Source organism: Pectinophora gossypiella, chromosome 25 (assembly GCF_024362695.1).
Source record: "Pectinophora gossypiella chromosome 25, ilPecGoss1.1, whole genome shotgun sequence".
Taxonomy (NCBI): domain Eukaryota; kingdom Metazoa; phylum Arthropoda; class Insecta; order Lepidoptera; family Gelechiidae; genus Pectinophora; species Pectinophora gossypiella.
The window spans coordinates 7,130,487-7,145,563 of NC_065428.1; the positions used below are offsets into that span (position 1 = coordinate 7,130,487).

Below are 15,077 nucleotides of genomic sequence, written 5' to 3' on the forward strand. Positions count from 1 at the left end.
TTATGTAGAATAGAATGATATAGTGTGTATTTGCTTCAAACATCGGTGAATAAATTGAGAAAATCAATTATATCATGTATGTTTATGTTAAGGGCAAGTCACGGGGAACGGGGATCAGACAAGTCATTGGCAACTTGTGGCTCTGCCGAGCCCGTTCGGTATCGGTAGGCGTGAATTTATGAGCATTGTACCTATTTAGAAACATACATAGCGATTAAACACATAACTATCTCTTTGTTTCGCCGCTGTCGGTAATAAGTGAACTAGGTACTTAGATAGGTAGGTATATTACCCGGGAAAACGTGTTTTCCGCCAAAGGTCAAAATGGCATTACCTAAAATGTTTAATTAACGCTTTAACTATAAAGGATGAAAAAACAAAAGCATAATTTCATATTCCTCCGAGGAAGTAGGGTTTAACAGGTGTAATGTAATTGCTCTAAATTCTCTTACCTTTAGATAACTGTGTCCTCGCAAACACCCCCAAAAAGGAACCGGAAAAATTAAAAAAATAATTCCAATTCCTCTTCGCTTCACATACAACCACACGTGTATCCCGTGCCACAAACAAAAAAGGTTTGTTACTATGAAAATAAACAAAATCTCACGCCTGAATTTCTACGATAAAACACCTTAAGCGAATTTGTAATAATTAACAAACAATACGTCAAAACACTTCACTGCATGGCTATTTCGATCGCATCACCAGAGTAACGAAAAACATTTAAGGAACACAATTTTGAAAATGATTTATTCGATTATTTTATTCAGGAAAAACAATACGGGCGTTCGAATTTCGAAATCCGAGACACGTCCGCTCGCGCCGGCGGCCGGTTGCAAACTGAGGTGTCTGGCTGTATAGCCGAGTTCTCTTGAAACAGTTGATATCCCCCGCCCCGTCTCGCGTCTGAATGGAAAAATTTCGGATACACACTCGACTGAAACGGACATTTCAGATCTTTCTAAATACCTATCCTAACGTTCGTTAAAATCCCGTACGAATGCGAATTTGGCGTCAATTAAGTCTTTTTCATAATCTAGGTTGAAAAGCTTCCATTTTGTCTGCTTTTCAGTCATTTGAGATTATAGAAAGGTTTTACCGTTTTTTACGTAGGTAGGTGAAAATGATTTTAACGTTTTATACGCATTAGGGACTAGGTAGTAGGTGGTTACAGTTAATAGATACCTTCCGTAATTTCAACGCATTTAACGCCAAAGAATAAGGAATCAATACTACGATTTTGAATTCATGTTTGGATCGTAGATAATTGATATCACTTGGTAAAAAAAAATGGTTTCCAGGATTTGTGCCCGATTAATGGCAATAGACTCGCTTTCTATTACATGAAACTTAAATGCTGGCGAGGAGTGGTATACTCTACGCTGAAATATACTACTCTGGGCGCCATCCCACTCGCGCCAGACAGAGAACTGCGTGGCGGAAGGCAAGAGGGAAACCACTGCCCTATTTTTCCCTAAAAAGTAGCATGGAGAATGCTACACCGACGAAGAGCGTGGCTCAAATTAATGTATTTGGTGATACTCAATGAAAAATAACAGCTGTTTGTAACCTAAATACCATGCACAGAATAATTTCATTTCATTTCATTTTACGATGAAGCTGCAGTAGTTTTAGATGGATGAGAAGTGCGTTACGTAAAACTCAATTCAAAGTATAACTATGTTTACCTACAGAATAAAGATATTTTTGAATTTGAATTCATACATTTGCATACATTTTGATGGTGGCGTCACCAGAATGTCCCAGTGATAGGGTCCTTAATCTCAAGCATCTACCCTGCAGGAGAAACGGATTGAAGGAAAACACATGTTTACATGATTAACAGTAAACAAGCAAGCGTTTTACCAAGAATACGGAGGCTGTCTGTGTTTGTACTGTAAAATTTTACGATAAGAGAAGATTTATTTTAGACTCGGTTCAAGGAAATACGAAATCTAACACGTATTAAACATGGACGGATTTAAAACATAGACGAAACTGATTTTTGAGTACGTTCTTCTTCTATCGTGTGGGTTGTGAGGTGGATTACCAACCTCATCAACCCTGGTGTCCGGGTTAGTATTGAGCCGTCAAAGGCCCCTGACATGACTCATGTAACGACTACGTACTTACATCAGTAAGTAGTAACCGGGACCAACGGCTTAACCTTCCAAACACGGATCGTTTTACTCAATCAGGTGATCAGCATGTAATGTCCTAACCAAACTAGGGATCACAAAGTGATTTTTGTGATATGTCCCCACTGGGATTCGGACCCGGGACCTCCGGATCGTGAGCCCAACGCTCAACCACTGGACCACGGAGGCCGTTATTTTTGAGTATTATAATATTACATTAGACACATAGCGAGGAGAATCGATGGCCGCTGGGGCTGAAAGGTTCTCGAATGGCGACCACGTGTCGGACAACGCTAGGTGGACCGACGATCTGGTGAAGGTCGCAAGAAGCCGCTGGATGCAGGCAGCGCAGGAACGATCGTCGTGGAGATCCTTGGGGGAGGCCTATGCCCAGCAGTGGGCGTCGTACAGCTGATGATGATGATGAGATAGCCGTGGTTGTATGCCAATCTGTCCTAAGAGTTTGTTTGCCACGGCATACGACCATGGCTAACCTATACATGACTATCCGGAAAGAATTCAGCGTCATTGGTGCTGATTCCTGTACGGTCACGAGCATTAATATGTATACTTTGGTACCATGTCACATTAACTTTTTTGACAAATTGAACTGTAAGTCTTACTAAATGTCAAATATGGTAGTGCGACAGAGTCCTATGTACACACCATCCAATTTTATTTTAAATTATACCTGTCATTATCATATCCGCTGAAAAAGAAACGGATGGGTAAACGACAGGCATAAAATTTATGGAATCCAAGACAATTTTAGGTAAAATTTTAAAAATCCTTCCAAAATTTTATATTGGCCAATAACCCGACAGAATTAAGTTGACACCACAAGTCAAACGGATTGCATATGAGCGAGATGCCTATTTTATTCTCCCGGGTTATTCATTACAATAGGATAATAGTATACGGATAATATGTATTTTAAACTTGTCAGAAAATAAATTTAAAGCTCATGTGAAGCTTTAACTAAAAAAGGTTATTATAAGATTAATGACTACCTAAATAATAAAAATGCGTGGTATTGAATGTGTTCCTCTAGTTATTAAATAACTTGTAATGTACACCCTCATTGATTTAAAAGATGTGTTGCTGTTGCAGTTTCTTGTCATTTCTTCTTCTCAGCCATAACACCTTGCGAAATGACGTAAATTCAAAAATGATACATTGACCTTCAACAAGTTTATCCATGATAATTACGTTGAATAAATGATTCTGATTTCATTCATTATATTCTAAAATTAACAGTTTTCAATCATCCGTCCCTTTCCTTTTCGGCGGATAAGAAACGGACAGGTATAACTTAAAATAAAATTAGGAGGTGTCTGTAGGAATCGGGGCTCCTATTCCGTTGTCGGGTTTTAGTTTTAAACTTATATTTTTTTATTCGATTCCAGTCCAGCATAGTTATTGGAATGAGAATGTAATCAGAACGTATCTAATCACATTCCAAAGATACCAGCGTTTACCAATAGCTGTCGAGCTATTTATACTGCTGTTAAGCTACTGACGCATTTGTATGCGGTTTATTGTGCATTCTTTAGAAAACACGAGGAACTTTGTATGTCGCTATATAAACTATAAAATGGTGAATAAATAAATAAATAATATTTTTTATTGCCAAAAAAGTGGGTACGATTCGTGCCTGGCTTTCCAAACTGACGTATCTGCAATTTTTGGCTAAAATATTTTTTGTCTTATTGACAACATCAAAAGGTGCAACTCAGATTTGCAAAAAAATTGAGATACGTCAGTTTGTGATGTCAGCGACGAATTCTTTCCTTAAACATAGCTTAGTATTAGACACAGATATAAATAGGTGGGTACCATAGCTGACTTAGTATAAAAATACTTAGCCTATGTTGACTCTCTGGATGAATGTAGCAATATCAGCGTAGTGGTTCACGCCGCGACTTGTGCTGAGTGAGGCCCTTTTATCTCAGGACGTCCACCACCACCTTATGATCATTTCGACGACCATCCGTCTTGCTTTTTTGTAATTGTTTTGTGGTTTGATATGATGTTATTGTCTTGTTTTTGTGTTTGGCGCCCTTTTTTAATAAACTATTTCTATTCTATTCTATTCTAAATGATATACCCAGAAATGTTAATCGAACAACCTGGAAGACATCATTTCCCCAGCATTATCTTGTTTTTCACAGGGTCCGCTTACCTAATCTGAAAATTTGACAAGTCCGGTTTTTATACAGAAGCAACTGCCTGTCTGACCCTCTAACCCGCGAAGGGAAAACCAGCCCAATAGCCCAATATAGGTTAGGTGATATGTCCCCACCGGGATTCGAACCCGGGCCCTCCGGATTGTGAGCCCAACGCTCATCCACTGGACCCCGGAGGCCGTTTATTTTGCATTGTTCTCTCATCACAAATTTATAATAGAATAGAATAGAAATAGTTTATTAAAAAAGGGCGCCAAACACAAAAACAAGACAATAACATCATATCAAACCACAAAACAATTACAAAAAAGCAAGACGGATGGTCGTCGAAATGATCATAAGGTGGTGGTGGACGTCCTGAGATAAAAGGGCCTCACTCAGCACAAGTCCCGGCGTGAACCACGACGCTACGCTGATATTGCTACATTCATCCAGAGAGAATGAAGAATTATCATGGCTAAACTTGTTGAAGGTAAAAACATTTTTAAATCTACGTCATTTCAGGTAATATGGCTGAGGAGAAGAAATGACAAGTGACTAAGTTTCGTCGTCATTTTCGCGGGAAACCCGCAAAATAAAGGTACTAATAACCGACTAATAACAAATGATTGTGAATTCTTGCGCCATCCTCGTCACAGAGTGACACATTTCGCTGGGTTTAGGGATCCGTAGGCGTTGACGTCGAAACGGTCTTCGGATGAAGGTAAGTTGAAACCGCTGGGTCTGACATGAATTAAAGCCTTTTATTACAACCACCTGCGACTCAACCCGGCTTCGCCTTACATTTGTTTTATTAGTCAACAATTAAAACACATAATAACGGGTTCTTACCGCGTTTAAAGTAGGGATATGAGACTCCCGATATTTCGACACTGTTGCAAGTGCCATGATCACGGGATGACTGATGAGATTGGAGTGGAGTAGGTAGATCCATAATTTTCTACAGGCAGACATATCTGTCTACCCTCTTTCTTTGCCGCTTGTTTATGTAGTGAGTTTGGTGCGAGTTCAGATGGTTTCGAACATTCCGATATCAACAAATTCAAAAATTCAGTAGGCAACATAGTAGCGAACGTCTCATCCGCCTAAAACTACTGCAGCTTCTCATAACCTGTATAGCTAAGGAAAAGAATCTGCAAAAAAAGCCTCGGCACAGGGCCCTAGACGTTCGACAGACGTACAACTACCTCCGTGGGCTAGTGGTGAAATCGTTGCGCTCACAATCGAGAGGTCCGGGTTCGATTACCGATGGGGACATTGTCTAAATCACTTCAAGAGAGAGACAGAGAGAGCACAGCTTTGTTTGGTAAGGACATTAGAAATCTGAATCACCTGATTGCCTGAAAAAGTAAAATGATTCCGTGCTTTAGAGAGCACGTGAAGCTGTTGGTCCCCTCACCAACCCTCAAGGGCACAGCGTGTCGAAGTATGCTTCATACGAACATAGTACTCTTAAGTTCGTCTTTGGGAAACTACCATCCGTTTCCGGGTTTCTATACTGGGTGTAAGTGACATCTTAACGAAAAAAAATTCATCTATTTCATTGTACCAAAAACGATGGTAGGTATTTTTCATGTCGCAAATGTTTATTTAAGATTTGGAGTTTTTACTGCGCCGCAATGTAAATCGAACAACGCGAAACAGTCGCTAGACCTACCTAACTACATGCGGCTACATTACAGGTGCGTGATACAATGTTGATACCTAGGTAGGTATTTTAGTGAAGTTTTCATTCTTTTATTTAGATGCTTAGTGGTTACATTTATTTACGTGTTTATCATCCTTGTCGGTTTAGCAGATTAAGCGTTAAATGTAACAACAGACAGACAAGTTTATTTCCGCATTTATAACATTTAGCTGGGTTTTGTACCTATCCGTGTTTCTGGCAAAACTTTTGACGGAGGTGGAATTTTAATTCATTAATATTAAATGAGAGCCTAATTTAATTACCTTTTATTGAGCACCGACTTCCTTCCATAATTAGTTTTTTAGGGTTCCAAACCTCAAAAGGAAAAACTGAACCCTTAGAGGATCACTTTGTTGTCCGTTCGTACGTCTATCTGTCTGTCTGCCTGTCAAGAGCAAAGTCAAGTCAAATCAAAACCTCGGAACCTAGACTGAAAGTGAAATTATAGTCGTAAATAGGTTAATTTTTATTATTTTAGTGTAAAAGTTACAAAAGAATGTCGTTGAGAGAAAAAGTCCGCTGACTGGAGGTTTCATTGCAGCTTGATTGTAGCTGAAGTAAGGATGTTAGAAGTATTTTTTTTGTTTTGTTGAATAGAATAAATACAGATCTAAAAGTTAATACCAATTTATACTTCATCAGACTTAACTTTGGTAAATATCCCGCTGGCTGGAGGTAGGTTAGAAAACTTTGTATTTCCGTTTTTTAACGGAACAAATTCTGTTTTCAGTATAATTCAGTAGAACAAATCCAGATCTAATTCTCTGCATCACTCTTATGTCTCCCAGACAGGGGATCCCGCTGAGTGTAGACACATTGTTTATTTTATGTTATATGATGATAATGCCAAAGTAAGTCTGTGACTTTTAATGCCTAGATAATTTGAACGAGTATAAAAAAAAACAAAACTAAAAAAAAAAACTTAAGTGACGAGAATAGTATGGACACTTTCCAACGGCGGACTTAGTAATAAGTAGTATCTGTCTTTGGAAAAGGTTTAGTTAGATTTACTCTGAACCGGTGTACGTGTATGAAACGATTGATGAATGTGTAGGAGGCAAGAGCGAGCCTGGATCAAAGAAAATTGAATTCCATAGTCTCTGCTAACCCCGGTAGGAAGTAGGCTTGATTATACGTATGTATTCATGTAGAAATCTACGCGGTTGAAATCACGGGCGAACAACTAGTACATAAATATTTTAAAGAAATCCTACGGAATTCTTCGAGCCAAAACGTATCTCTCTTTTCTCTGTACATAACGCCCCAAACAATTTATGATTGTAATCTTTTTCGTCTCCTTATCCTCGGAAATAGGCTTATAAGACCTTGATCCACTTCAAACAGCTTTCATCCAGACCTTGGCGAAGTGAAAGTAACACATTGAGGGGCGTTGACCTATACATTTATAAAGATCATTTTATTACATAATAAAATTAGGTGAGTATATACTTTATACAGCCTCCGTAATCTAGTGATTAGAGCGTTAGGCTCACGATCTGGAGGTCCGGGTTCGATTCCTGACGGGGACAGTGTCGAAATCACTTTGTGAGACTGTCCTTTGTTTGGTAAGGACTTTTCGGGCTTGAATCACCACCTGATTGTCCGAAAAGTAAGATGATTCCGTGCTTCGGAGGGCACGTTAAGCCGTTGGTCCCGGCTCTCTCTCTCTTTATTTAAGAGCTGCGCTCTTGTCGGTGGAGTAATCGCCTTCAATACTCCATAGATAGGGCGTATAGACCGGTGGTTGCCCCAATCGCCTTCCGGTCCCGTTGGTCCCGGCTATTAGCCGTAAAAACACCCCCACGTGGTGGAGTATGCTCCATACCCCCTCCGGTTGATTGAGGGGAGGCCTGTGTTCCGCAGTGGAACATAGCAGCGGAACGTTATTAAAGGCTGTTTATGTATGTATGTATACTTTATACAGGCTATTAGTGACATCGTAACGAAAGCTTTGAGGAATGATCAGACCATGATTCTGAGTTAATATCAATTAGAATTATTATCCGTCGCAAAAATCATGTTTTCTTTTGGGTTTCTTCTTTAATTATTTTCAATTCTATACTTTTGCGATGGAAAATTCCATTTGATATTGACTTAGAATAATGAGCTCATTATCCGCAACCCGTAAAAAAAAGCAATAAAGGTAGCAACATAATTCTATTCATATCTGATCCAAATATCAAGCGACATTTTTTTTATATTGCCCCAGCCATTATGTTGTATTTTTGAAGTATTATGTACCCGAGCAATGAGAAAGGTCAGGACCCCGATACCGACCCCGCCGGCGTGGTCGACGATTTCCCTCATTCAGCGCTTATCGCTATCGTTCCACTAGGGTCGATTAATTCTTACAAATATTTTTCCTCTCAGACGACGCCCTGAGCCGAGGTTCGCGCCCAACTGGGCACCCTCAGGCTGTTGTCCTTAACGTTTTACGGGGTAAGAGCCTTCAGCGCTCCCCATCTGTCCGGCCAAGTAGTTAATGCCATCTGCGGCAAATCTACAATAAGTCACGTCAAAAAAACATTGAGAAAGGCAATATAGGTAATTATTCCGTGGCAAATCTGTAAAACTTTACAATGCCATCTATTTTGTTTTTGGAAATCGTAGCCTACGACGTCCCTAATTAGTTTCATTGAAATCGGCCGACTTCTTTCGTGGCGGGGTTTATTATTTTAAACCTAGTTTATATTTTGTCTTCGTTTTTGTTGGCGATCTGAGGAGCTCGGTGGCGCAGCGGTAAACGCGCTCGGTCTGCGATTGTTGAAGTTAAGCAACTTTCGCAAAGGCCGGTCATAGGATGGGTGACCACAAAAAAAAAAGTTTTAATCTCGAGCTCCTCCGTGCTTCGGAAGGCACGTTATGCCGTTGGTCCCGGCTGCATTAGCAGTCGTTAATAACCATCAATCCGCACTGGGCCCGCGTGATGGTTTAAGGCCCGATCTCCCTATCCATCCATAGGGAAGGCCCGTGCCCCAGCAGTGGGGACGTTAATGGGCTGGTGATGATGGTATTTTGTCCTCGTTTTTGTTGGCGATATGTATAAGTATTTATGTATACTTTTCTAATCTACCAGTCTGCCTACACAAAAGTTAGGTACTAAAGCAGAGACTGAAGAAACATAGATAAAGGAGTAACAAAAAACCCTTCTCAATGTCAAGTGTCGTGTCACTTAGGGGAATCGCAGACGAATCTGTATACAGGGGGATTAAAATGGCCATATCGAAGCAATTCATCAAAAAAAGCAATATTGCAATTTGACATTTGCGCATATAAAAGTAAGTGCGCAATGGAAACAAACTTGTATTGGACTGGTTTTCCCTTCGCGAGTTAGAGGGTCAGACAGGCAGTCGCTTTTTGACATTGGCGCATGTAAAAGTAAGTGCGCAATGCAAACAAACGTCAAATAAAAACCTTTATCTTTATCTGCAAATAGCAATATTGCTTTCTTAGATGAATTGCTTCGATGTGGCCATTTTAACCCCCCTATTGTGAAAAGAGCATCTGTAACCTACTATTAGATACCTACTATACTATAACCATGGTATAAGAAAACCAGGTATGCTCAAAAGTGACAGCTAACATTTCAAGGTTAGCCCAGCTGACGTCATCCCGTACTGCGTTACCATTTCGTAAAAAATAAATCACCCACCACCAATGTTTTTATATATTACTTTGCAAGAAAGATTTACTTACAGTTTTAATAATTTTCTATATATTTGACAAGTAATGGCAATTAAATACATTGGTCAGTAATTCACTTAATTTTCAATAATAACATTTACGTCCTTGGAATGTTGGAGACACCAATTTAATGGTAACCCATCTGACAACCCACACGATGGAAGAAGAAGACTACTTACAGGGTACACGTAACACCAGCGTCATGGTTCACGCCGCGACTTGTGCTGAGTAAGGCCCTTTTATCTCAGGACGTCCACCACCACCTTATGATCATTTCGACGAACATCTGTCTCGCTTTTTTGTAATTGTTTTGTGAAAATTTTATATGAAATTATTATATTTTTTTTTTTGTGTGTGTGGCGTCCTTTTATAATAAACTATTTATTCTATTGAGCCGTGGTAGCCGAGTTGGTAGAACGCTTGCCTCTCACTTTGAGGTCGCAGGTTCGAATCCAGCACAGGCCTGAACCAATGATTGTCGAATTTGTTTTCGAATTCATGTTTGGATCATAAATCATTATCACGTGCTCAGAAGGAAAAACATCGTGAGGAAACCCACATTCCAGAGAAATGCATTTTCGGAGGAGTGTGACTGTATTGGGCTGGTTTTCTCTTCGTGAGTTGGAAGTAGTCGCTTCTGTAAAAAACCGGCCCTGTCAAGTCTTCAGGTTAGGTAAGCGGACCCTGTGAAAAATCGGGATAATGCTAGGGGGATGAAAAAAAATTAAAATTATTTATTTAACAAATATACTTAGGTGTATGTTAGGGCAAATAAAATAAAAATACTTTGCCGTGAAATATTTCTAGTGCTCCAAGAACCACTCGATAATCTACAACATAGCGTGTCTAAGGTCATAAATTCGCGAACGCAAACATCGATCACTGGTTTTGATCGCATGTGTAAAAGATTGGCAGGAACAGTGTTGCGCCATTCCCGTTCCCGGAATATTTCCCGAAGTGGAATGTTCACATGAACATAACATACAAACTCACGACCATATTCCAATGGGGTAGTCAACATACTTAAAATGAACATACATACATACATAAACTCACGCCCGTTATCCCTAATGGGGTGGGCAGAGCCACAAGTAATCAAAGACAACTTGCAGCCACTGTTGATACGATGTCTTAAGCTGGATATGATGAACCTTATGGTGATAAGGATCAGCCTATCGCCCATAACATTAGTCCATCATGTTAGAGGACACTTAAAATGAAAATGAAATGAAATGAAATTTATTCGCTATAGAGTGGTACAAAATATCTTAAATATCCTCGTAAGGCCCGGATTTCCAGACACAATAGTTAAACAATGGGATTTGGATTTTAAAAGGCATTTGGGCCTTACGACCATATACATTATATCAATAAAAGATCATTATATATTATTAATAATATCTTATATTTACTTATACTTATATTTACCTAATATATTTCAAATTTTTAAGTTTGCTGTTTAATTTTGCTTCAGAAAGAGTACTGCGGGGCGGAAAGCAAGAGGGAAACCACTGCCCTATTTTTCCCTAAAAAGTAGTATGGAAATGCTGCACCGACAAGAGCGTGGCTCTTAAATTGATGTTGTTGTTGTGTAATTTTAATTTTACTTTATTTTTAAATACTTACCCTTAATTGTATAAGTTATGTACCTACGCCGTAATTGTCATATATATTAGTCACAATGCCGTAACCTTCTAAATTTACTGTAAGTACTTTATAAATAAATAACCATCCACGAAATAAAAGACAGAGGTTGGAAGGGCCACTTTGGTACCATGTCACATTAACTTTTTTGACAAATTGAACTGTAAGTCTCACTTAATGTCAAATATGTTAGTGCGACAGAGTCCTAAAGTGGGTACATTATATTGCTCATGACTGTACACTTATGAGCAAATATTTCCGGCCAAGTAGTTAGCGGCAAATCTACAATAAGTCACGTCAAAAAAAAAAAAAAAAAAAAAGAGCAAATATTTCTTCCTTCAACTTTGCACTCCACTCGTCCGCAAACTTTACGACATAGGGAGCTCCGCGATAGTATATTATAAAGTCGTTTTGTGTATTATTACCTGCAGGGCAATAAGTCGAATATCGACTAACAAGCAAGGAGATCCCTCTTTAGGAAAGCTAAAAACCTTAGTATGATCGGCTATTTCTCAAAGAAATACTTGTGTATGCAGTATCTTACGAAAAGTAATGATAAAATTGCAGCCTATGAGATAAAATATACATTGCCGGTACAGTGGCTATGGAATTTGCGAAGCAGTAGAGCTATCGTAATTATCTGTTTGCTGGAGTAGTAGTAAAAGTGAATGGAGTTGACCCGGCGACAGCGGTTCTCATACAAAATGCGCTTTTCAACTCCGAATACATTCCGCTTAGGGACGGTACTGAAAAGTATCGGCGTCCGAAAGACGTAATATACGATCCCGACGATCCTATTACTCTAGCCATAGAGGCAGCCAATCAGCTCGCGACACCAAACACTTCAGGACCCCGATACCGACCCCGCCGGCGTGGTCGACGATTTCCCTCATTCAGCGCTTATCGCTATCGACCCACTAGGGTCGATTAATTCTTTCAAATATTTTTCCTCTCAGACGACGCCCTGAGCCGAGGTTCGCGCCCAACTGGGCATCCTAACGCCTGTTGTCTTAAACGTTGTATCGGGTGAGAGCCTTCAGTGCTCCCCATTTGTCCGGCCAAGTAGTTAATGCCATCGTCAAAAAAAGGCCTTTTCAACCTCTTGCTTCTATTCCGTGGAAACATCCATTGCAAGATCCATTTATCTACGCACAACTAAACGTCAGCATTTAATCCTTATGATGTGGATAATACCACCAATCCGCATTAAGCGTTTTGCCTCTTCATTTTTGATGCGAACAGCAAAGGACTGGAACTGTCTGCCATCGTCTGTTTTTCTAACTCGTTTTTCCAACGTAATCTCGCAATCTGTAAAATCTCGTGATTATATCCATATTAACCACATTGGGTATTTGACCCCATATGGCACTGTCTGTCCCAATCACTGATAATAAATAATAAAGTTAAAGCTTTTAAATAACTTTCGCTCCTTTCTGCTAGGAACAGCACATCACTGGGCACAACCAAACAAAACATTACATGTACAATGGAAATTCAGATTGCTGTTCAATGTTCGGTAATGATACCCAGAGACGGCTTTAAAACCTATCAGCGTGCGAAGGACGTAATATACGATCCCGACGACCCCATTATTCTAGCCATAGAGACAGTTTCAGGGTTCAGAACCCCGATACCGACCCCGCCGGCGTGGTCGACGATTCCCCTCATTCAGCGCTTATCGCTATCGACCCACTAGAGTCGATTAATTTTTTCAAATATTCTTCCTCTCAGACGACGCCCTGAGCAGAGGTTCGCGTCCAACTAGGCACCCTCAGGCCTGTTGTCTTAAATTTTGTACCGGGTAAGAACCTTCAGCGCTCCCCATTTGTCCGGCCAAGTAGTTAATGTCATCTGCGGTAAATCTTAAGTCACGTCAAAAAAAAAGGTAATGATACTCGGAGCCGTGGTAGCCCAGTTGGAAGACACTTGACTCACGATTTGACGCCGCAGGTTCAAATCCCGACACAGGACTAAACCAATTATTTCCGTACTTGTTGTCGAATTCATATTTGGATTCATCATATTGGGGTAAGCAAAGGTATCCATCTCAAGATGAACTAAGTACCCACGCCTCACCGGGCTTTTATGTTCACCCACCACTGTCACATGACTGTTACGACCAATATTTTGTATTTTATTATTATTTTTCTGTTCCTTTTACGTTTCTGTTAATATGTGATTTTGCTTAAGTTTTTTTTTCCTACTGTGTTTGTATTGTTACTGAGGCGTCCTCTAATAATAAATAAGTACTTTCTTTCTTTCTAATGTTTGGTTCATAAATGATTATCACGTACACAGCGGTGAAAACATCGTGAGGAAACCCACATATTCGAGAAATGCGTTTCGGAGGTATGAGACCTAACTTGTATTGGGCTTATGGAGACTAACTTGTGGGTACGGGATTGTATTTATCAGACTAAATTAGATATTAATGGATTTTATCTACTTACTAGACATAATACATAAGAGATAATGCCTACTCAAATAATAACCTAAGCTTAAAACCACAAAAAATATACAATTAGAATGTTCGCATTTCGTGAAAAAACATTATAATCGCTTTAAATTATGTTGGGTGTTGGTTTAGGCTCGTGGCCAGCGATTAACGTAATACAAACGAAGATAATGTATAAGTATAATATTTATAATCATTTTCTGGTTCTTTCATTAACCTACTCACTGATCCTAAAGTATAAAAAAGGCAGTAAAGTTCCCGACGACTCTATAGATGCGACCAATCAAATTGCGGAAAAAAATCTCAAAATAAAAATATAAAATATTAATAGTTTATTTTAAAATGGAATAACCTCCGTAGTCTAGTGGTTAGACTGTTATACTCACGATCTGGAGGTCCGGCTTCGATTCACATGACATTGGCCCCGATTCCTGCAGACACCGCCTAATTTTATTTTAGGTTATATCCGTCATTTTCGTATCCGTCGAAAAGGAAACGGACGGATGATTCACAGCTCTTAATTTTAGGAAGAATGAGTAAATGAATGAATAACCCGGACGAATCAAAAGGTACGTCGCTGGTATGCAATCCGTTTGACGTGCTGTCTACTTAACTGTGTCGGGTTATTGACTGATGTAAAATGTTTAGACGGTTGGTTTAGATTTGTGCTTAAAATTGACGTGTGTTCCATAAATTTTATGCTTCTCGATTACCCGTCCCTTTCCTTTTCGGCGGATAAGAAAATGACAGATATAACTTAAAATAAAATTAGATGGTATTTACAGGAATTAGCACCATTGTCCACGTCACTTTGTGAGACTGTCCTTTGTGTGGTCTTTACCAAACTATGTATTTACATAGCAGGCTTGAATCACCTGATTGTCCGAAAATGTAAGATGACTCCGTCCTTCGGAGGGCACATTAAGCTGTTGGTCCCGGATATTACCCGTAAAACAGCTCCACCAACCCGCAGTGGAGCAGCGTGGTGAAGTATGCTCCATACTCCTTCTGGTTGATTGAGGGGAGGCCTGTGCATTGGGACGTATATAGGCTGTTTATGTTTATGCCTAAAATGGAACTTAAACATGGTTCCCATTGACATTCAGAATTTGCCTTTCAACTGTCTTAAGACAGTAGTTAAACAAAAACTTTACAAAAAAGGTTATTATAAAGTTAGTGATTATTTAGAAGATATGAATGCATGGGATTAACTGTCTGAGAACTGATATTAGGCAGCTAAATTACTCAATTGTATACCAATATTTTATGTTTATTTTGATTTT

At 39.4% G+C, this 15,077-nt stretch overlaps 1 protein-coding gene across 1 annotated transcript in view; it reads right to left on the bottom strand.

The window, feature by feature from the left end:
- The window catches only part of LOC126378123 (sex peptide receptor), a 366,368-nt gene extending 365,548 nt beyond the window's left edge, over positions 1 to 820 (bottom strand). The window contains exon 1 of the mRNA XM_050026308.1: positions 453 to 820. The gene's annotated coding sequence lies outside the window, so the exon portion shown is untranslated. The remainder of the gene's footprint in view (positions 1 to 452) is intronic.
- Between the last annotated feature and the right edge of the window lie 14,257 nt (positions 821 to 15,077).